The sequence below is a fragment of the Miscanthus floridulus genome, chromosome 9 (genome assembly GCF_019320115.1).
Source record: "Miscanthus floridulus cultivar M001 chromosome 9, ASM1932011v1, whole genome shotgun sequence".
In the NCBI taxonomy this organism is placed as follows: domain Eukaryota; kingdom Viridiplantae; phylum Streptophyta; class Magnoliopsida; order Poales; family Poaceae; genus Miscanthus; species Miscanthus floridulus.
The window spans coordinates 62,904,616-62,928,956 of NC_089588.1; the positions used below are offsets into that span (position 1 = coordinate 62,904,616).

Sequence of the window (24,341 nt, forward strand, 5' to 3'; positions counted from 1 at the left end):
TCTTGAGGATTACTACAAACCATCAAGGTAATTCCATATTTTCTTGAGTATTACTACAAACCACCAAGGTAATCTCATATTTTTCTTGGGTATTATTTCACACTGCCAAGAAAAATGCACATTTCCTTGGGTGTAATTGGAAACCGCCATGGAGTGCTACTAGTTTACTTGGGTGCAAACCCTCATGTAAATACGGCCAGGAAAAAATATTCATTTTCTAGTCATACATTCCTATTGACCACTAATATAATAAACTCATTGCAAGCTTGTTAGTTGACATTGCATTTTATAAACACATTTGCTCCCTTGGCGAGTTTGTGTAATGATATACGATTTTTTTCATGGTACATTAATCGAACAAAAGATATAACTTTGAGTTGTTGTGCATTACAGAATGTGTATTGACACTATAGCTTGAGATATCTAGTCAGTTTTAAAGCTAGCATGCAATATACTAATATCAGGTGAAAACAAAGTTTATATCAAAGGAGGAGAGGAGAGGTGGCTGACCGATTGGAGAGACAGAGTGGCTCTCGGTAGGACTAAGGGTTCGATGGTGTCCGAGACTTCAAGGATATTGGGGCGGTTGTGGACTTGGCCGTATTAACCTAGGCAGATCTCTTAATAGGTTTATTTCTGAAAATATGTTTTATTTTGGGAGACATACACTTAAGAAGCATGTCTCTTTTAATAACTTATAGAGACAAGACTACCTCCTAATATCTACCAGTGGCCTCTAAAATTAACTAGGTATTTTGAAGACACAAATTTTTAGACTGTCTTTGAAAATAAAAGATATAATCGTCTAAAGTCATTTTTTAGTAGTGTTAACTAATTAATTTAATAAGGTAATAGATAGAATAAAGAAAAACTCATCATAAATAAAATAAAAGAACTTCTTGTGAAGCCTCGATTCAGTACTGCTTTCATATTTTGTTGGCATTAAACTACTATTTTTTTCCTTCACCAATCCTCAAATGATGTACTACGGCAGGTACGGCGTCGGAGTGAATGCGTTCGTCTGCTTCTACTCGATCGCGCAAGCATTTGCTGAAATCCTCCGTCTAGTTTGGCCGGCATCTATGCCGCGGAGCACCTCAGGCTACAGCTGCAGCCTCTTCCTCGATCAGGTAGGCACATGCATTCTAGCTTCCAGATACATCTATTTGCCGCTGTGAGCACAGACGGATCGAGATTACCGTGGCTGAATTAGTTTCCCCTGCAGGTATTGGCGTATCTGCTCATATCGGCTTCGTCGGCAGCCGCGTCTCGCAACCGTCTCTGGGCGTTGAGACACGGCGAGGACCAGTTCGACGGCAAGATCAACATCGCGGTGTGGTTTTCATTCCTTGGGTTCCTTGCGCTGTCAGCCAACGCGCTCATCTCCATGGCTAATCTATTCAGCAGGATCTGATCGATCGATCCATAAACTGATGCTGCTCCTAGGTTTTCATGTCTTGCAGTACAAATATGTTGGTGCTGAGGTTGTCGTGAAATAATGTATGCTGAGTGTGTGCTCCCAAAACACTAATAATAAAAAAATGAACTTTGCTAGCTATTTGTTCACGAAATCTACATAAACTCAGTCTCAAAAGCCACACCACACACCACACCTTGTGTAATGTAAGGCACACATGTGTTTGGTTCGATGCCAACGGTGGACCTGGTGAAAGTGATCACATCGATGATGTGTAGCAACAGTTTCATCTGCATCCAAGCGAGCATACGACGCTATATTCGTAGAGAACTTGACGTCGAGCCAAGTTGTAGTTCTGGACGAGCTGTTCCCAACGACCAACAAAAGAGCTGGTAGAAAAGCAACATGCTCTGTTCAGACGCTGGAGTAGGACCGCATAGCCAGTAGAGAAGGCGCCCAGCTTCGTAGGTTGCCGCACCGCTCTTAGCTTGGATGTAGACCTTTTATGTAATATCCAAACTTGAAATTGGTTGCTAGGACGGTCCAGCTTATGACTGTATGACCTCCTAGGACGCTCGTCAGAAGCTTGAAATTTGATATGATTAATATATTTTAGAGAAATTATATTTTTTTTGTGGAATTAAATGAAAATAATTTTTATATGAAAATTATAGATTTCGATGAGCAGCCTGTTCGTTTGGCTGTGGCTTCTCGTAAACGATCGTAAATTTTCAGCCGAAACAGTATTTTTCTCTCACACAAACCAGCCAGCAGTACTTCTTCACGAACCAGCGACGATACGAACCAGCCATCCGAACAGGCTGGAGATCTACAACTTTCTAGTTTTGAGTTTTTTCATATGAAGTCGTTAAGATGCTCAAAAAAATTAATGACATATTTACACTTAAGGGTATTTTCGACTTTTCACACATGCAGTTTGACGGCGTTAGAGCCCAAACTGACGGCAATGGTATGGAGGGCATAAAAAAGTTGAAACAGTGACGCTGAAGACCGTTGAACTTTTTCAGGGACTCACAGAGCATTACGATCTTTTTTAATGGCACACAGAAAACTCCCCCTACTTGATTCTAGCTACCAATTCTATCTACAATTTAGTGACGATCATGTAGGTACAGAATTTGACAATATATAACCTTGCTTGATTCTAGCTACCAATTCTATCTACAACAAAACAAAAAAATTGGTATTGAACCTATTTCCATTCTAAGGCTGTATTGGTATTGGTACCCAATTCAATACCCCCAGCCCAGTATCTACATCCAAACAAGTTATCGATTTCGCCTTACCTTCACCCTGTTCGCTTGTTGGTTTCAACCAGCCCAAATCAGCCAGCCAACAGTATTTTTCTCTCACAACAAACCAGCACCAGCCAGCCCAAACCAGCCCAAAAACCAACCAGCGAACAGGCCGAAATTTTTTTCCGTCCTGGCCACTGATCGTGTCTGTCAATCGACCCATTGCCTCTATCAGATCCCTAGTCCCAATTACCTAGTCACCCCAAAACTCTGAATCACAGCAGATCCCAGAAATCTTCAGCCCCGGGTCAGATTCAAGTTGGCTTACTCGAGGTAGTTGTCATTGTAGAGGTCCTCCCCCTCCTCGTCCTCGTCGGGGGCCACTGCGGCGGCGGAGTCGTCGTCATTGGGGAGCACGTGAGTGTCGACGTCTGCTCGCCATCGTCGTCAGAATAGGAGGACAGAGCAGTCGTCAGAATAGGAGGACAGAGCAGTGGCGCCGCGGCTGGTGGTGGTGTTGGGCGGCAGCTGGTCGGTGCTGAACCCGGGGGACCCCGGCGTCGAGGGTGCGTTGTTCTCCGAGTCATCCTGCACGATGGGAATTGGGAACGCCACGCAAACGTAACAAGAGGAGATCAGATCTTGCAGCGCCGCAGGCGCGGGAGGAGGACGAGGCGGAGGGCTCGTGCGCTTACCATTCCGCCAGCGAACGAGAAGCTCTGGGCGGCTCAGAGGAGGCTGGGGCGAGCGGCGGTGGGGCGGGCTCGGCTAGAGTCTAGGAGCGCAGGCCCGGGGTTTGGGGGTAGAAAAAAGTCCCTTTGACAGCCAAAAACGTCAAAAGAGGCCCAAACCCCAGGCGTGGCCCGTATTTTCTCTTCCCACTCCACGCGCGATGCCCCCTAGATCGGATCACGCCGGCGGCAGCGCCGCAGCTGCGGCGGCCACGCATGCCGACTTCGACTCCATCGATCCCCTCTTCCACGTCCTCCGCGTGCTCCCCTTCTCCTTCCTCCGGCCGCCGCGCACCCGCCTGAGGCTGCCGTCGAACCTGGCGCTCCCCTCACCCATGACCGTCTTCTCCCTCATCCTACTCACCTACTTCGCCGTCGTCTCGGGCCTCGTCTACGACGTCATCGTCGAGCCCCCCGGCATCGGCAGCGCCCAGGACCCCGGCACCGGCGCCGTCCGCCCCGTCGTCTTCCTCCCTGGGCGCGTCAACGGCCAGTACATCATCGAGGGGCTCTCCTCCGGGTTCATGTTCCTCCTTGGCGGCGTCGGCATCATCCTGCTCGACCTCGCCGTCGACCGCACCAGGCCCCGGAGCCTCCGCGTCTCGTTTGGAAGCGCCGGCGCGGTCGCCGTCGTCATCGCCTACGCCATGGCCATGCTCTTCCTCCGCATCAAGATCCCCGGCTACCTTTGGTGAGCCTGATAAAATCTTGCCTGTTAACTAGACCAGATCCGTTGCTGTGGAGTGTGGAGTAGCGGACTCCTCTTTTAATTATGTCAGTTAATGTTACATCGCACCATGTTGTATGATATCAACTCAGAATTGCTGGATGAGGATTCATTTTGCAATGGTACTAAACAAGGCTTTTCTTAGTATTGAATTTCAGGGATTGCGTGGCATCCCACTATTTATATCAACCTGTTGTAGTTGATTGAATCAGTATAATATGTTATTCTTTACTTAGTAGCATAGACCACTTATCTCCATTGTCCATTGGATTGTCTTGGACATAGTGGTGTCATTGGAAGAATGTGGGAATGTATCTCCAGAATGTCTGAATGTGAGATATCTTTTGTTAAAATGATATAGATTTTAGATTAGATCTGTTTACCAACAAGGGTATTGGATCCTATAGTGTTTTTTACAAATTTCTTTTTGAACAATACACTGTTTTCATGATATGTTGATGACATTAATAACCTCGAGCTCTCCTTGATTTGCATAATATCTTGTAAGTTAAGTAAATTGTTATTGGAAAAGTACTGTTTTGATGTTTGAAGCATGCAGGATAGTACTTTTTCACAAGCTATAACTTATATAATACTTTAGTTCATGTTAATCTGCTGTCTATTAATCCTTGTCATTAGCCTTGTTTTTCACTGTTTAAATACATCTATTTCTGAATCTTACGAGTCACCTTGTCATGCAGTTTGGCTAAACTAATACTATAATTTATAGTATATATCTGTGTTGAAATGTGATGTCCTTCCTTCTTAATATAATGATACGCAGGTCCCCTGTGTTTTTGTGAAAAAAAAATGTGATGGCCTGGTTGCTGACTAGACTATACTTTTTTCACTTGCATCAGATTAGATTTCTTACCAGGACAAATTTGATATAGGAGTAGATATGTGGATTTCTTGTTTGAAACTGGCTTTCTCATCCACTTAATAAAAATAAGTCATGCAGCAGAATTGGCTGGTTAAGAATCTGCTATACAATCATTCTTTTCAGATTTGCATCATTAGCTTTAAATGACTTTACTATAGCTAGAAGCATAGATCAATCCATCAATAAATATAAAAGGACAACTGCGGTGATTTTGTTCAGCTAGCTATTGTGGATGTTTTTACCGATTGTAGGAAAAATAAAAGGTTAGTTATGTGTTGTTGTATTTCAGCTCCCATATCTCTTGGGTCTACCAATTGAATTTGTGGATGTAGTTATTGTAGAACAGTTTCCCAGGGACCTTGAGGCACCTTTAGATTTGTTATTTTGAATAATAGCTACACATATTTCTGCATTTGCACTGTTGTGTTGGAACAATCCCACATGTTAATTTATTGAATAGAAATACTCACATTATATTAGTTATTAATGAACAACCCCACTTGTCAGAATGATACTGTAGGACATTTATGGGTTAATTAGAATTTGACATGGATTATATTGGACATTGACAAAATCACTAATATTACTTGTAGTGGTGCTTTCAACAACAACACAACAACAACAACAAAGCCTTTAAGTCCCAAACAAGTTGGGGTAGGCTAGAGTTGAAACCCTACAAAAGCAATCAAGGTTCAGGCACGTGAATAGTTGTCTTCCAAGCACTCCTATCTAAGACTAAGTCTTTGGATATATTCCATCCTTTCAAGTCTTCTTTTATTGCCTCTACCCAAGTCAACCTCGGTCTTCCTTTGTCTCTTCACGTTACTATCCTGGCTTAGGATTCCACTATGCACCGGTGCCTCTGCAGGTCTCTGTTGGACATGTCTAAACCATCTCAACCGGTGTTGGACAAGCTTTTCTTCAATTGGTGCTACCCCTAATCTATCACGTATATCATCGTTCCGAACTCGATCCCTTCTTGTATGACCGCAAATCCAACGCAACATACGCATTTCCGCGACAATTATCTGTTGAACATGTTGTCTTTTCGTAGGCCAACATTCTGCACCATACAACATAGCAGGTATAATCGTCGTCCTATAAAACTTGCCTTTTAGCTTGTGTGGTACCCTTTTGTCACATAGGACACCAGATGCTTGCCGCCACTTCATCCACCCTGCTTTGATTCTATGGCTAACATCTTCATCAATATCCCTGTCTCTCTGTAGCATTGATCTTAAATATCGAAAGGTATCCTTCCTAGACACTACTTGACCTTCCAAACTAATATCTTCCTCCTCCCGAATAGTAGTGCCGAAGTCACATCTCATATACTCAGTTTTAGTTCTACTGAGTCTAAAACCTTTGGACTCCAAAGTCTCCCGTCATAACTCTAGTTTCTGATTCACTCCTATTCGGCTTTCATCAACTAGCACTACATCGTCCGCGAAAAGCATACATCAAAGGATGTCTCCTTGTATGTCCCTTGTGACCTCATCCATCACTAAGGCAAACAAATAAGGGCTCAAAGCTGACCCTTGATGTAGTCCTATCCTAATCGGGAAGTCATCCGTGTCTCCATCACTTATTCGAACTCTAGTCACAACATTGTTGTACATGTCCTTAATGAGCCCGACGTACTTCGTTGGGACTTTATGTTTATCCAAACCCCACCACATAACATTCCTTGGTATTTTATCATAAGCCTTCTCCAAGTCAATAAAAACCATATGTAGGTCCTTCTTCTTCTCCCTATACCACTCCATAACTTGTCTTATTAAGAAAATGGCTTCCATGGTTGACTTTTCGGGCATGAAACCAAATTGATTCATAGATACCCGCGTTATTGCTCTCAAGCGATGGTCGATAACTCTCCCATAGCTTTATAGTATGACTCATCAACTTAATTCCCCGGTAATTAGTACAACTTTGAATATCCCCTTTATTCTTGTAGATCGGTACCAATATACTTCTCCTTCACTCATCAGGCATCTTGTTCGATCGAAAAATATAGTTGAACAGCTTGGTTAGCCATATTATAGCTATGTCCCCGAGGCATCTCCACACCTCGATTGGAATACCATCCGGTCCCATCGCCTTACCTCCTTTCATCCTTTTCAACGCCTCTCTGACCTCAGATTCTTGGATTCTCCGCACAAAGCGCCTATTGGTGTCATCAAAAGAGTCATCCAACTGAGAGGTTGTGTCCGTATTCTCACCATTGAACAATTTGTCAAAATACTCTTGCCATCGATGTTGGATCTCATCCTCCTTCACCAAGAGATGTTCCCTTTCATCTTTAATGCACTTAACTTGGTTGAAGTCCCTGGTCTTTCTCTCACGAACCCTAGCCATCCTATAAAATGTCCTTATCTCCTTCCTTTATACTCAAACGTTGGTAAAGATCCTCGTACGCTCTACCCTTTGCCACACTTACAGCTCGCTTTGCAATCTTCTTTGCCACCTTGTACTTCTCTATGTTGTCCACACTCCTGTCATGGTACAAGCGTCTATAGCACTCTTTCTTCTCCTTAATAGCCCTTTGGACTTCCTCGTTCCACCACCAAGTATCTTTAGCCTCGCCTCCACTTCCTTTGGTTACTCCACACACCTCTGAGGCCACCTTCCGAATGTTGGTTGATATCTTCTCCCACATGTTGTTTATGTCATCTTCTTCCTTCCAAGAGCCCTCTTTGATAACTCTTTCCCTGAATACCTCTGACGTCTTCCCTTTCAGTTTCCACCACTTTGTTCTTTCAATCTTAGCTTGTTTATCCCTAGGGGCACGCACCTGAAAACAAAAGTCTACCACCAAAAGCTTATGTTGAGAAACAACACACTCCCCTGGTATCACCTTGCAACCCAAGCATGCTCGTTTGTCCTTTCTTCTTGTGAGGACAGTCAATCTGGCTAGAGTGTTGTCCGCTACTGAAGGTCACTAGATGAGATTCTCTTTTTCTAAAGAAAGTGTTGGCTATCATCAGGTCAAAAGCTACCGCGAAGTCTAGAACTTCCTCCCCCTCCTGATTCCTACTACCATACCCAAAACCTCCATGAACTGCCTCAAAACCTGCGCTTGTAGTACCTACATGCCCATTAAGATCTCCTATAAAAAGCTTCTCACTACTGGGTACAGCTCTAATCAGGCCATCTAAGTCTTCCCAGAACTGTCTCTTAGCACTCTTGTCGAGGCCTACTTGGGGGGCATACGCACTAATTACGTTCAAGACCATATCACCAATGACAAGCTTGACTAAGATAATCCTATCTCCTTGCCTTCTCACTCCCACCACACTATTCTTGAGGCTCTTATCAATCAAAACTCCTACTCCATTTCTATTCGCAACTGTCCCTGTGTACCAAAGCTTGAAACCTGTATTGTCCACCTCCTTCGCCTTCTGACCCTTCCATTTAGTCTCTTGAACGCATAATATATTTACACGCCTCCTAGTCGCGGTATCAACTAATTCTCTTAACTTACCTGTAAGCGACCCTACATTCCAACTGCCTAAACGGATCCTAGTTGGTTCGACTAGCTTCCTTACCCTTCGCACCCGTCAAATCAGATGTGAAGACCCTTGCTCATTTTTCACTACACCCGGGCGCCGATGTAGCGCGCCACTAAGGATGCGACGACCCGATCCTTGATCACTTGACACCGTGCCCAGATCGCGGCACGGCGCGTCACGGGGGTGACGACCCAGCCCTTGCTCATTTAACACCATACCCGGGTTCCGATATGGCGCGTCGCTAAGAGGGTTACGCCCCAACGATTTTCTTTTGAGTTTCATCTCCATTAGAATGGCTAGATTTAACGTTGGCTCGCCACGCCTAACACAACCCTCCTCCTTTATCAGGTCTTGGGACCTGCTATGTTGAGACAACATAGGCGGGGTTAATTTCCAAACAACTTGTAGTGGTGCTTTGACTCCCATTAATTAATGTTAATGGGAACTGAGTCCCATCTTTGCGAAAACAAGAAAGGGTGTTGTGCAAATATATTAAGGGCGCGTTTGGCAGGACTCCGGCCGGCTCCGGCTCCGGCAACTGTAGCATGGTGTCGGCCGCTGGGCGGCCGACAGAAGGCAGGAGCTGGAGCCGCGGAGCCACAAAAACGAGCTTCTCCGGCTCCGGCTGTCGGCATGAGCGTCTGTGAGAGAGGAAAAGGAGGGGAGAGAAAAGCGGCTCCGGTGAACAGTGCCGGGTGTCGGCCGCCCAGCGGCCGACAGGCAGGAGCCGAAGCCGCCGGAGCCTAGCCAAACGCGCCCTAACACTAGGGTTAGCAGATGCCAAATTGGGTACCAATATGTGAAACCCAAATTTCCAAAAACCGAAATTACTCGGCCTGAACCTTTTGGGTTACCCAATTGCCCACCCCTACCCTCAATAGATATAATCTCTGTTTCAAAGAGAGGTGCTAGGTGGCACCCAGTCGCTAAGTAGAGCAGTGCCGCTTGCCTAGTGCCTTGGTGTTTTGTCTAGGTGTTTCTCTGATAGTGGTTTAGTATTTGATCCATAATGAAAATGCGATAAATGAAGATAGAGGAAGATAAACTATCAATTGTCCACTACCTGAACCACGCTATATCGGTCCTTGTGTTGCTGTGTATAGTACTTGTGTTCGTGTCAATAGTTGACCATATAGTCCTGCTCGCTTGTCTTATCAGCCGTACTTACTTGTCCATTTTGCTGAAAAGACAAGCTGAAAAGTATTGTTCGCTGATTTATTGTGAAAAGTATTGTTCGCTGATTTATTGTGAGAGAAAAACAAGTTGTGTTCTTAAATGTCCTAAAGGAACTGTAAAATAACTTATAGCCAAAGAGGAACAACGAAATATTAAGGCCTTTTTCGGCAACAAGAAACGTTTTGACTTGTTTTGTTTGAGCCAATATCCAAGATATGTGTTTTGACTTGGCCCATCTCGGATATCACAATAGTAACGCGTTTTGATAACGCGTATATGGAGCATAATGACAGTGGTTTTGGAGCAAGGATGCATAAATATATGGAGTATGGTTTTGGGACACTTTGGCCAATAGCTAATTTTACAAGTGGTTTTATGTAACTCTAGACGTCTGTTATATATGCTCGGTGCTAATGCTCATTATTAAAATTTGAAAGCATCTAGGCACCATGCAGTCGGGCTTTTTGGAATTCAGCTATTATAGGAAGTGGGCTTCATCAGAATGTCATCCCGTAACGGGGCTTCACCGAATCACCATTATGAAACATGGCCAACACTCCAAAATGCCATCCGAGGGCTTTGTGACTCTTTTATTCCTCATTTGCCCCTGCCCTTCTTTTTTTCACGGGCTGCTCCTCACACTACGGAACGGAGGGAGGGAAACGGATCGAGCGAGCGCCGCATTTTTCCACGCTGCAGCCGAGCCCCATGGCACCAGCGCCGCCCACCACGACAGTGCCCCCACAGCAGTACCGCTCGCTCGCTCTTGCCGTGCCCCATGGCAGCGCCTCCCGCTCGCCTTCGCCGCCTCCACGGTAGCCACGACTGCAGCGCTTCCCCACACACCCCCACCCACGACGGCCATGGATTATAGCATGACATCGACGCGCCCAAGACCAGCCATGGTGTACAACAGCTCCTCAGCAGGGCGAAGCCGAAGGATTTCATCCAATGAACTCCCTCTTGTTCATCCATGGAGGCAGGGGCGGGCACGCTAGAGAGGACGACGTGCGGAACGGCGCTCAGAGGAGAGGGAGCGTGCAGGGAGAGGCGGGCCGCCGTGGGGGAGCTGGCCATGGGGACAGGGCCACCGTGGGGGGAGCTCGCCGTGGGAGCAGTGGCGGATGCACGATGCGGGATAAGGGGGGCTAAAACAATGGAGATGTTGATTTGCATGAAGATTTAATGGTGAAATCAAGCTTTTGCTACAGTGATTAGGCTTGAAATCAAGAAATTAGGGGGGCTGGAGCCCCCCCAGCCCCCCCTGTGGATCCGCCGCTGCGTGGGAGAGCTCGCTCGCTCGCGCTCCTCCTCGGCAGAGGACGAGGGAAGCATGCGCTCGCTCGATCCATTTGCTCCCTCCGTTTCGTCGGTGTGAGGAGCAGAAGGAAAGGGCAGGGGCAAACGAGGAAGAAAAAAGTCTCAAAGTCCTCAGATGGCATTTTGACGTGTTGGCTATGTTTCATGATGGCAATCCGACGAAGCCTCGTTGCGGGATGGTATTCTGGCGAAGCCCACTTCCCATAATGACTGAATTCCAAAAAGCCCCCATGCAGCGGACTACAAGTAGCGGACTAGTCCTTAATATGTATTATATATTCATCTTGTTCATTTTTATTACTCATGTTCAGGAATTGAGGTCCATGAATTGGAGGATTCTAGCGGAAGTTGCGGCAGCATTAATCCATGATAGGGATGCTCGCTACTAGTATTAGGAAGCATCGACATTAGTGAGACAAGCAGTGCTTCCAGATTTCCCATGACATAATTGATCCTCAAAGGACTATATGTAACCATGTTGCTAGACACTCGTTAGCAAACACAGATATTTGAAAGAAGGATACTGAGTATGACACAAGCTTGCATTATATCAAGAACAACATCGATGAATCTCATAGAAAACACTAGATGGCAATGTTGAAACAATGAGATTAAGATTTTTGTAAAGCTGACCACAAATTCTATAAACATAACTATGAAGGAGTACAAGTGATTATTGCTCTCTTACAACCTCACTTAACCCTCTAGAACCTACTAATTCTTGCTCTATACAAGAATCTAGTGCAATAGAACTGTCTAGATATCCTCTTGAGTGCTCATAATTGCAATTTATGAGTCTTGAATAAGACCCTTAGTGTTGGCTTATAGCCTCTACCCTTTATATAGTCACTCTCCCAATGCATGCAAGTATGAGTCCTACTTCGAGTAGGATTCTACACTCCAGTCCTAATAGAACTAAAAGTCATAATAGCACACGTCTCTTGAGTCCCATTACAAATAGGATTTGAGTCAGCATACAACATCACGCCTATCATAACATTTGAGGAAATTATGAAAATTTGCACAAAAAATTCTACATGTTGTGGAGATCTCTTTTAAGAAGTGCATTGAGAAGTTTGTGTGTAACATCGTTGTTGAAGAGAGATGTTGCACATTTTGTGATAATGTTCAGAACTTCATGACATTATGTTTTCAACAAAGGTGTTACACATGGCCAATACTACAGTACTCTCTTTACTTTTTTTTATTTTTTTTAGATTCGGGGGATCCCCATTCCCATTCATAGAACAGAAATACAAGCATCTTTAAGATGTTTAAGGAGCAAGAAAAAGACAAGACAGACCCAAGAAATGCGCTTAAACCTCCAGCGCAAGAGGAGAGCTAACCACCCAACAAAATACGCTTAACCTCCAGCGCAAGAGGAGACTTAACCAGGAACAGAGAAGACTTAGAAACGAGTAACAACAACCAGCTAACACCGGACCACCTGACAGTTTTAGAAACCAGGCAAAAGAAGAGACAAATAACAGACCCCATTCGAACTCCAATAAGCCTTCCAGGATAGTGCCAAAGACAGCCACCACCACGGTTACTATCACCCTGCAGCCCAGCTCACTTCTTGTACTGGCCACCATCTTGATTTTCCTGAGCCTCATCCACTGTCCCTGACAACTTGATCTATTTGGACGCCAAAATATTCATAGCCAACTTCAGCGTCGTATTAACCCTCTCTTCCAACACCTCCTTGTCCAATTCTGGATACAGCCCTGCCCAAAACCTCATTAGAGCCCCTGCATGACAAATAATTTCCAACGGACTTTTGATAATCTTGTGCTCAAAGCAAGCATTATTCCTCGCCTTCCAAATGGCCCAGCAAATAGCAGCTGTGCCTAGGACATGAAATTTTCTGCCCTGAGGCAACCACTTATCAAGCCAGGACCAACGACACTGGTCAAGACTACTAGGGATATCATTTGCCCCAAAGCATCTGGCTATACAAGCCCACACAACTTTTGCTATTGAGCACTGGAAAAATAAATGATTAATTGATTCATCCTGATCACAAAAGAAACATTCTGGACTACCAAACCAGTTTCTTTTCAGCATGTTATCTTTAGTTAACACTACCCCATTTGTTAGCAACCACATAAAAAACTTGATTTTGGGAGGGATCTTCCCTTTCCAAATCTTCTTAAGATAAGTTCCATTGTCCCCCACTGTCAATGCATTGTACATGGATTTAACAGTGAACTTACCCCTTTTATCCCATTTCCACACAATTTTATCAGTGCTTTGAGATACATGAAAAGATTCTACTAAAGACCAAATTTTGGACCAAATATCTCTAAGTTCCACAGGCAGCCATCTTTGGAAGGAAAAATGAGCTCCCTCTCTCTTAACATTTGCCACAGTGACTTCTTTCTGCTCACACAGAATGTACAATTCTGGAACCAGAGAGCATAAGGGTCTATCAAATAGCCAACAATCCTCCCAGAATCTAGTTTTCTCCCTATTTTCTATTTTGATACTTCTTCCTCTCAAGTAGAGCTCCTTAACTTTTAGAAGATCATACCATATAGGTGAGTCAGACAGTTTATGAGTTACTGTGTGAATTGAGTCTTTAGCTAAATATTTAGCCTTCACTAAATCTTGCCACAGTCCTTTTTCATGCTCCAACTTCCACCACCATTTGCATAACAAGCTGATATTCAGCTTTGTTAAATCTTTGATACCAACTCCCCCTTTCTTCTTACTCTTGCAAATTTTAACCCATTTGATTAGATGATATTTTCTTTTAGTTCCACCTCCTTGCCAAAAGAAAGTTCTCCTGATCTTATCAATTTCTTTAGTTATTGTCTTTGGGAGCAAATATACAGACATGTGGTACATAGGAGAATTATTTAAGCTAGCACATATCAGTGTGGACCTACCAGCCATAGTCAGAGATCCACCTTTCCATACATCCAGTTTCTTATGGCATTTCTCGGTGAGAGGTAGCCAATCAACAAGGTGAAGCCTACTTGAGCTAATAGGGACACCAAGATACTTAACAGGAAAAACACCAACTTGACAGTTGAAAATTTCAGCGTATTGTTGATCCCAACATTCATCATCATTTATCATTAATATCTCACTTTTGCTAAAGTTGATCTTCAACCCAGCAATCATCTCAAACATGTATAACAACCTTCATGTTTCTTGCCCCCTCTAAGTCATGTTTCCAACATAGGATGGTGTCATCTGCATATTGCAGAATGACAAACCCTTAGGAATAATATGCTCAACCAAACCAGAAAATAACCCATTATCCTGTGCTTTAAGCATCATTCTAGTAAGGCAGTCTGCAGCAAAGTTAAACAAAATTGAGGATAACGGATCACCCTGTCTTACCCCTTAAAACTCTTGATATAAGGACCACAAGAATTATTGAGTTTAATGCTAACAGTTCCTCCAGACACCACCTGCCTAATCCAGTTACACCATATAGAGTAGAAACCTCTCAGTTGTAAACAATCAAAGAGAAGCTTCCAGCTCACCTTGTCGTATGCCTTTTCAAAATCAATTTTAAAAAATACTCCAACTTCTTTTCTCCTTTTGGTTTCATGCATAATCTCATGAAGACACATAATTCCTGATGTTATATTCCTGCCTTTCATAAAGGCCGTTTGGGTGTTATGGATTAACTTGGCAGCAAAAGGTTCTATTCTAATAGTAAGCACTTTTGTTATCAGCTTATACAGACAATTGAGAAGGCAAATGGGCCTAAATTGTTGGATTTTAGAGGCATCCTTAATTTTGGGTAACAAAGTGATGATACCATAATTTAATCTGCTGATGTCAGCCTTACCAGCAGCATGAAAATCATTGAAAAGCGCTACTATGTCCATTTTCACAATGTCCCAACAGCATTGATAAAATTCGATGGGTATCTTATCAGGCTCAGGTGCCTTGTTTTTTCCATCTGAAAGAGAGCATTTTTAATTTCAATTTCTGAAAAAGGTTGGCACAAAGTCTTGTTCTCATCATCATTTAATTTTTCACATCCTTCCCAGATTGCAGGGTCAAGCCTAATGTCATTTCCTGGTTCAGGACCAAACAGCTCCTTGTAATACTCAGTAGCATGGTTTAAAAGGTTCTCATCACCTTCAATAACTACGCCATCTTTTTCCAAACTGAGTATTGTTGTCTTTCTACGTCTTCCATTGGCACATTTATGAAAGAAGCTGGTATTAATGTCACCTTTATGGAGCCAATTTTCATGACTCCTATTATACCAGTATGATTCCTCATGCAAAAGTAATTTCATGTTTTCAGTTAGGATATCAACCTTTCTCCCAATTTGGTAAGGTGATAACCCAACAATTTCTTCTATTTCTTCCATTGCACTTAGTTCTCCTTGGATGATTTTCCTTTTCTTTCTTAACTCACCTTGGAGATTGAACCCCCATCCTTTAAAATACTGTTTAACCAATTTCAGCTTTTGTTGAATCTTATCCAAAGGGGTTTTGGCTTTACATGGTTTTTCCCATATTTTGCCCACTCCTTGGATGAAATCTGGGTTGTCAATCCAGCTGAGTTCAAATTTGAATTGGATATGGGACGATTTTTTACACTGGCCAGAAAACAAGATTAAAGGATTGTGGTCAGAGACTTCCCTTGGTAGTTTCTTGACTGTGGCCTGTGGGAAAATATCTTCCCAGTTACTAGTAATCAAGATCCTGTCTAACTTCACAAGAGTGGGTGGTTCTTGGTTATTTGACCATGTATAAATCCCACCACTCATATTCAATTCTCTTAGCCCATAAAAGTTTATCAGAGAGTTAAGTGGATTAGTGTGTCTATGCACCCCTCCATTCCTATTCTTTTCTGAAGCATCAACAACAACAACAACAAAGCCTTTAAGTCTCAAACAAGTTGGAGTAGGCTAGAGTTGAAACCCAACAGAAGCAATCAAGGTTCAGGCACGTGAATAGCTGTCTTCCAAGCACTCCTATCTAAGGCTAAGTCTTTGGGTATATTCCATCCTTTCAAGTCTCCTTTTATTGCCTCTACCCAAGTCAACTTCGGTCTTCCTCTGCCTCTCTTCACGTTACTATCCTGGCCTAGGATTCCACTGCGCACCGATGCCTCTGGAGGTCTCCGTTGGACATGTCCAAACCATCTCAACCGGTGTTGGACAAGCTTCTCTTCAATTGATGCTACCCCTAATCTATCACGTATATCATCGTTCCGAACTCGATCCCTTCTTGTATGACCGCAAATCCAACGCAACATACACATTTTCGCGACACTTATCTGTTGAACATGTCGTCTTTTCGTAGGCCAACATTCTGCACCATACAACATAGCAGGTCTAATCGCCATCCTATAAAACTTGCATTTTAGCTTCTGTGGTACCCTTTTGTCACATAGGACACCAGATGCTTGCCGCCACTTCATCCACCCTGCTTTGATTCTATGACTAACATCTTCATCAATATCCCTGTCTCTCTGTAGCATTGATCCTAAATATCGAAAGGTATCCTTCCTAGGCACTACTTGACCTTCCAAACTAATATCTTCCTCCTCCCGAATAGTAGTGCCGAAGTCACATCTCATATACTCAGTTTTAGTTCTACTGAGTTTAAAACCTTTGAACTCCAAAGTCTCCCGCCATAACTTCAGTTTCTGATTCACTCCTGTTCAACTTTCATCAACTAGCACTACATCGTCCGCGAAAAGCATACACCAAGGGATGTCCCCTTGTATGTCCCTTGTGACCTCATCCATTACTAAGGCAAACAAATAAGGGCTCAAAGCTGACCCTTGATGTAGTTCTATCCTAATCGGGAAGTCATCCGTGTCTCCATCACTTGTTCGAACTCTAATCACAACATTGTTGTACATGTCCTTAATGAGCCCGACGTACTTCGTTAGGACTTTATGTTTGTCCAAAGCCCACCACATAACATTCCTTGGTATTTTATCATAAGCCTTCTCCAAGTCAATAAAAACCATGTGTAGGTCCTTCTTCTTCTCCCTATACCGCTCCATAACTTGTCTTATTAAGAAAATGGCTTCCATGGTTGACCTTCCGGGCATGAAACCAAATTGGTTCATAGAGACCCGCGTTATTGCTCTCAAGCGATGCTCGATAACTCTCTCCCATAGCTTCATAATATGACTCATCAACTTAATTCCCCGGTAATTAGTACAACTTTGAATATGCGCTTCATTCTTGTAGATCGGTACCAATATACTTCTCCACTCATCAGGCATCTTGTTCGATCGAAAAATATGGTTGAACAGCTTGGTTAGCCATACTATAGCTATGTCCTCGAGACATCTCCACACCTCGATTGGGATACCATCCGGTCCCATCGCCTTACCGCCTTTCATCCTTTTCAACGCCTCTCTGACCTCAGATTCTTGGATTCTCCGCACAAAACGCCTATTGGTGTCATCAAAAGAGTCATCCAACTGAAAATTTCGGGTTTCATCTCCATTAGAATGGCTAGATTTAACGTTGGCTCGCCACGCCTAACACAACCCTCCTCCTTTATCAGGGCTTGAGACCTGCTATGTTGAGACAGCATAGGCGGAGTTCTTGGTTATTCTTTTCTGAAGCATACCTAATAATATTAAAATCCCCTCCAATCAATAGGGGTTCTTGGTTGGATGAACAGAAACTGGAGCACTCAGATAAGAAAGGGAGCTTCCCCTCCTCATGGGCAGCTCCATAGACAATTAAGAGATTCCATTTGATCCTAGCCTGTTTATCCCAAAGATTCAGTTGGATTATGTATTCCCCTTGCCTAAAAGATCCAACCTCATAAAGTTCAAGCATGACACCAACAAGAATACCCCCTGACCTCACTTTGGAAGGATTCCAAAGCCATAAGTAATTTTCTAAGACCCCTACAATTCCAAATGAGACCTTGTATATTCAATGTTTCTTTTTTCTCCCCCTTTTCCTTAGCAAGCCTGGATCTTCCTGAGCTTTTTTGCCCCTTTTACTAATAGGAGATATTTTAAGATTTCTCTTATTCTCTTTCTTTTGTTTCCTAGACTGGACAATGGTGAAATCATCAGGCTCAGAGTTCTCTTGAAGCCACTCCAATTGAAGCTGATCAGAACTTTCAGCTTCTTCATCGATTTCAATGATCTGAATATTTGATTTAGCTTTTTGCTGTTTATTATACAGATTAAGTCTAGCGTTTTCAATTTCCTTTAATAAATAAAAAGAATTACTACTATCATTATCAACCATAACACCCATCTTCTGAGACATATCATGCATAGACTTATGAGAAAGTTCAGAAATTGTAAACTTAGATGATGTGTTACCTTCGAGGTTCTTTTTCTTAGCCATGATTTCAATCTTTTCTTAGAGTGGTCATTGTGATCTCCTTCTTTAGCCTGTCACTCCTCTCTTGCTGCTGATCTTCAGCACCAATCCGAGAAGCATCTTCATTAACAGACTGGTCATCACCCTTGGTAGCCTGATCGTCTTCATTTGTCACTTCCTCTTGGAGCTTTTCCACATCACCCATACTCCCCTGAATGTTGACTATTTGGTCATCAGGTAAGAATATCTCTGGAGATCCAGACATAGGGATAGAGATGTTCCTAGATGCCTTATCCTTTCCACTTTCCAGCTCATGCATAGACTCACTTATCTTCCCCTCTTGTAATACGCCACCAACATTAATAGGATCAGTTAAGGTTTGATTTTTCTCAAAGAACCAGATTTGTTTGTTAACCTCTCCATCCATGTCCTTAGAGCATCCTTGCCCACTACTTCCATAAGCATCGATCTTCCGGAGTTTGTCACTAAGAGTCTCACTCTCAGTGTCAGATTCCTCGAAAGTGTCTAGGACCTGCACCCTATCCCCAGCTCCACCTTCAATTGCTTGTTGTTCGAAGGTCTTCTGTGCATCACTCATCAGCTTGGATCCTCTGTTGATACCACTACCCATTTTATCACTTTGGCTTTGACTGTTATCATGTTCAGTCCCCATTCTAGAAAATTTGCCCGCTGACTTTTCTCCCTGATTGGTACTTGTCCCTGTAACAGACTTATCATTGGGTTTGAACTTCTTTGGAGATGGTTGGTGATCCTTTTCCCCCACCTTAATCACACTCTTAAGTGTCCTTTCATTTTCCTCAACCACCACTTCTCTTTCATAAGTAAATACATGAATGAACAGACATAAAGTGCTCTGAGCTGTTCTTGGCACCTTAGTCACATCCATACATGCAATTCTCATTCTAACGTAGTCATGCCTAAACCTGGTTGTCTCATCAATCTCCAAAACCTTTCCAACGAGACCACCAACTTTGGCTACAGTTCTGATAGATCTCTAGTTAGTTGGGATATCATGCACTCTGAACCAAGCCTGTTGTAGCATTCCTTTGGCTCCTAGGCATGGAGACCAAGCTTCAACCTTCATCTGAGCATCAGCACACTCCATTGGCAGATACTTGAAGTGACACCACTGGTTCAGCAGTTTGGTACTTGGAAACCTCAGGACATACTTCTTGTCACCGACAGGTCTTGCCTTCCATTTCCAGGTATCTGACCCAAGTAAATTAGAGAACTCTAGCTCAATCTGCTTATTGGAAACCACCCCCACAACAATGGTGATAATAGCAGTGCTCTCTTTCTCCCTTGCCACTCTTGGGTCAATATTTTTCTCAATAAAGAAGAAGCTCTGATCCTCAACTTGGGTAGCAAACAATTCAGGACCAGAATTCCAAGGAATGCATCTTTTGCAGTTGTAAGTTACATGATTGCCTAGTCCATAGATCTCACAATTTTGCCTTCTACAATCCTTGGATAAATGGTTGAACAATCCACAAAACTCACAAGGAACACGATTCTGATTTCCTTGAGGCCCTCTCCCCTGATTCCCACCAGCTGTATTATGAGCATTGGTGTTCATACCTTGGGCATTTGGATCTTGGCGCTTCTCTACCGCCCCTGATGATTCAGCTTCACCTTTGCCTCACTTTTCCTGCGGTTGCTCATCCTTCTTGCCATGTTGTTCCCAACGCTCATCACCCTTTCCTTGCTCTACTTCTTCAGCATGATGTTCCTGATGTTGATTCCTCATACCTGAGCCTGGCTGATATTCGACCTGCTTCGCCGTCCGCTCCTAGACATTCCCCCTGGCTCTAGTCCAGCCTCCGCCATGACCCTGACGCCCGGCTCCAAAGCCATCTCTCCCGAAACACCGCCTACCACCGCCGCCCCGATTCATCACCTGGACAACTTTGGCAGGGGTCGCTTGGAGGGCTGCGGCGTAGGTTTTAGTGGGAGATCCTCGCCACAGATGCCCAACCAGCTTTTGAGAGATTGGGGAATTTGCACCCTAGGTTAGGATTCGTGGTTTGGGGATCCCGTAACCAATTTGACGCCGATTCGGGGGAATGAGGTGGGGAAGTGGGCATGTGGTGCCCTGAATCAGGGTCACCTCCCGCTCACCGCCCTCCGAATCTCCGATGCGTGTACTTTGACCAGGGTTCGACCCTAGGGTCCCAGCGGTGAGCTTCACCTTTGGGGGTGGTCGGAACCATCAGTCCACCTGTACAACCTTCGGCCCCTTGTTCGAATCTTTTCCCCCAAAATCACCCTCCCGCCTGATTGGACTCTGCTTTCCGCCATTATTTGGCCAGCAGAACTCAACCGGAAACTCCTTGAGCTTAACCCTCCCATCATCGACGCTGTCGAAATGGGATGCACTCACCTCGATCTGAAAACTTGACACCTCTCCGGGATGAGGCAGAGCAACAGCGTGCGTCTTCCCCTTCATGCGGAAGCTTTCCGCAAGCGTCGGGAACTCCTCTCCCCTGCGCTTTGGGTAGGACCACGCTCTGCACTCTCTTCCTTGCGCCCATCGTGAACCATGTCCCGTCCTCATCGCCGGCGAGGAGGTTACCCAGCGGCGGATAAAAAAAAAAATCCAGGAGCTGAACACTGTTGCTAGATCTAAATTTTAGTCCTTCTATATTATAGAACTTTATCTAAAAATTTATAGGGGCGCTCCGATATGGATAGGGAGCTCGAGCCCCCCGCCTCACCCATCAGCCCCTGAGGTTACCGTAACTGAGGAAGGCACGGGAACTCCCCTCGCCGCAGGGAACGGGGACGACCTAACCAACATGAATGCTCACGCTGATTTATGTATCGTACTCTCTTTACTTATTATAAGAGGTAATATCGCAAAGGATTAAGTCGCCTCTCAACTATTGTATTGGTCTAATTTTAACCCTCAACTACGAAACCGTCTATTACTGGTACCTCAACTGTCAAAACCATTCACTTTTAGCATCTGGGCGGGAGCAAGGCGGTTTTGACCGACGTTGAGCGGTTTTGACCGACAACCTCCATCTCAATGACATGTGGGGCCCACGCGTCATCGACTCAGTCCCTCACCCTCCATCCTCACGGCCTCTGCCTGCCTGCTCCACTTCACTCCGAACCTCTGAGAGCGCCCGCAGCGCAGCCACCAGCGCCGGCGGCAGGAGGCTGTCGCGCTCTGCCACGCCCGCGCCGAGCTGCTCGCCGCGGCCATCCGCCGCCGCTACGCGCTCGCCGTCCGCCACCGCCACCCCCCACCACCTGTTCCCACCTCACAATCCCACAACCCAAGAAAGCAGCAGCAGCACCGCGCGGATCTGACCTCCAACACCATCCGAGGAACGATCCAGGCTCCAGAGCCGCTCCCAAGGCCGGAAGGAGGCAGGCAGCAGAGGAGGAGGCAAGCCATGGCGGTGGACCTGATGTCCTGCAGCGGCGAGGCCGGGGCGTACGAGCAGGTGGCGTTCCAGCGCCGGCAGGTGGCGGCGCAGCGGACAAGGTCTGCGGTCGTGAACGAGAGCGCCGAGAAGACGAGGAGGAGAGCCTCGTCGCTCAGCGGCAGCCCGTCATCGTCGTTGTCGTCGCCGCACCGGCCCTCCCACTTGAACGACTCGTCGTGCCGCACGGACAGCCGGCGGCTGCCTCGCACGGCGCGTGGGGGCTCCGCAGCGGTGGCGGACCGGCGATGCGCTGCTCTCCATGGCGGCGGTATGGTCGGTAGAGTAGGAGCAAGAGCAACGCTGTGGGTGGGGAAAGGCAACCAAACCAACAATCCGGCGGTGGTGAATCGAAGGACAAGAGAAGGCTGCTTGGATCGGATCCGCGTGGCCTGGTTGAGTAGCTCGTTCTCCAAATATTCAGTTCATCCGATTTGTTCCTCCAAACTGTCACAGATTAATCGGATCTTGTGAATTTGTGAAAACACTGGAACACCTGCGAACCCTCCCTCCCTGATCCATCCACTGCCCTCCTATAAAGGCAGCCATCTGTTCGTTCGACCTCGGCGTGACAGGAAACCAAGCAAGCATCAATTGAGCGTTCGATCGCCTGCCTTTCAGCAATCCAGCCGCGACAACAAAGCATTCGATTCGATTCTCCTACAACAGTCTCGTCGAGAGCAAGCAAAAGCAGTCCATTCAATTCTCCTACAACAGCCCGATGTAAGTTCCTCCTTCCTTCCCGATCAAATTATCATCTTGTGATAGAATCGATCCTCTGTTTTGCGCTCTTCTTGTCATTCAGGATGCTCTGTTTCGTGAATTGAAATGCTCTGCTTTACACCCAACAACAATCTAATCAATGTCAAACTTGCAATGCAGGCGCTTGACAAGATCCGGTTCGAGAGCCTGACGGACAAGTCGAAGCTAGACGCACAGCCGGAGCTCTTCATCCGGCTGGTCCCGGACAAGGCCAGCAAGACGATGTCCATCATCGACTCCGGCGGGGGGCATGGCGGTGGCGGACGGCGAGCGCATAGCGGTGGCGGACGGCCGCGGCGAGCAGCTCGGCGCGGGCGCGGCAGAGCGCGACGGCCTCCTGCCGCCGGCGCTGGTGGCTGCGCTGCGGGCGCGCTCAGAGGTTCGGAGTAAAGTGAAGCAGGTAGGCAGAGGCCGTGAGGATGGAGGGTGAGGGACTGAGTCGATGACACGTGGGCCCCACATGTCATTGAGATGGAGGTTGCTGGTCAAAACTGCTCAACGCTGGTCAAAACCGCCTTGCACCTGTCCAGGTGCTAAAAGCGAACAGTTTTGATAGTTGAGGTACCGGTAATAGACGATTTCGTAGTTGAGGGTTAAAATTAGACCGACACAATAGTTAAGAGACCCAAAGTAGACTTAATCCTATCGCAAATGAATCTGAACTATCGATTTTGTAGACTTTTAGAATTAATTAATTAACCTAAGAAAAGAAAAAAACAAATCCTCCGTATTATCAAATCCTCTAGTCACGGTCGACACAAGACAACGCGTGGCCCCTTTCTTTCGTGTACGCACCCTTTCTTTCGAGGGAATTTTTTATGTGCTATTAAAAATAATTGTAATGTTTGTGAGTCTTTGGAAAAGTTCAACGATTTTCAGTGTCACTGCTCTAACTTTTTTGTGCACTCTATGCCACTGCCGTCAGTTTGGGCTCTAACGCCGTCAAACTGTAGGTGTGAAAAGTCAAAAATACCCTTAAGTCTAAATATGTCATTAATTTTTTTAGCATCTTAACGACTTCAAATGAAAAACCTCAAAACTAGAAAGTTGTAGATTTCGTCGAGATCTATAATTTTCATATAAAAATTATCTTCATTTAATTCCGCAAAAAAGATGTGATTTTTCTAAGATATATTAATCATGTTAAATCATATTTTTTATGGAATTAAATGGAGATAATTTTTATATGAAAATTATAGACCTTGATGAGATCTACAACTTTCTAGTTTTGAGTTTTTTCATTTTAAGTCGTTAAGATGCTCAAAAAAATTAATGACATATTTAGACTTAAGGGTATTTTTGACTTTTCACACCTGCAGTTTAACGGCGTTAGAGCCCAAACTGACGGCAGTGACATAAAGAGCACAAAAAAGTTTGAGCAGTGGCGCTGAAGACCGCTGAACTTTTCCAGGAGTTCACAGAGCATTGTGATCTTTTTTAATGGCACACGAAAAATTCCTCCTTTTGTGTGTGACCAAGCGAATCCTTATCTACTCACATATTGAGCACGTTACATAATAAAGTGTATACATTATACTAGATCACTTAAAACTACGCTATATATTTCAAAGAGTCTTCTAATAAAACACGTAGTTGTAACATATATTAAGCACGTAAACTAACCACGTAAAATCTTATATACACATGTAAAATTTCATATATATACCTCAGTCCTCAGACACGTAAGTTGGCAGGTAGGCACGTAAAGGTTTCATATACTATAAGTTGGCACGTACGCAAGTAAAGTCAATTTCAGTTACGTTGGCACCTCCATGCGCCCCGGTTACATGCATAAAAAATAGATAGTTTATGCTAATTAA

General features: G+C 44.8%; 1 pseudogene; it reads left to right on the top strand.

Annotated features, from left to right (window-relative positions):
- The first annotated feature begins 3,497 nt into the window (after nucleotides 1-3,497).
- LOC136482052 (uncharacterized) lies at nucleotides 3,498-4,246 on the top strand (annotated as a pseudogene).
- The last annotated feature ends 20,095 nt before the right edge of the window (nucleotides 4,247-24,341 follow it).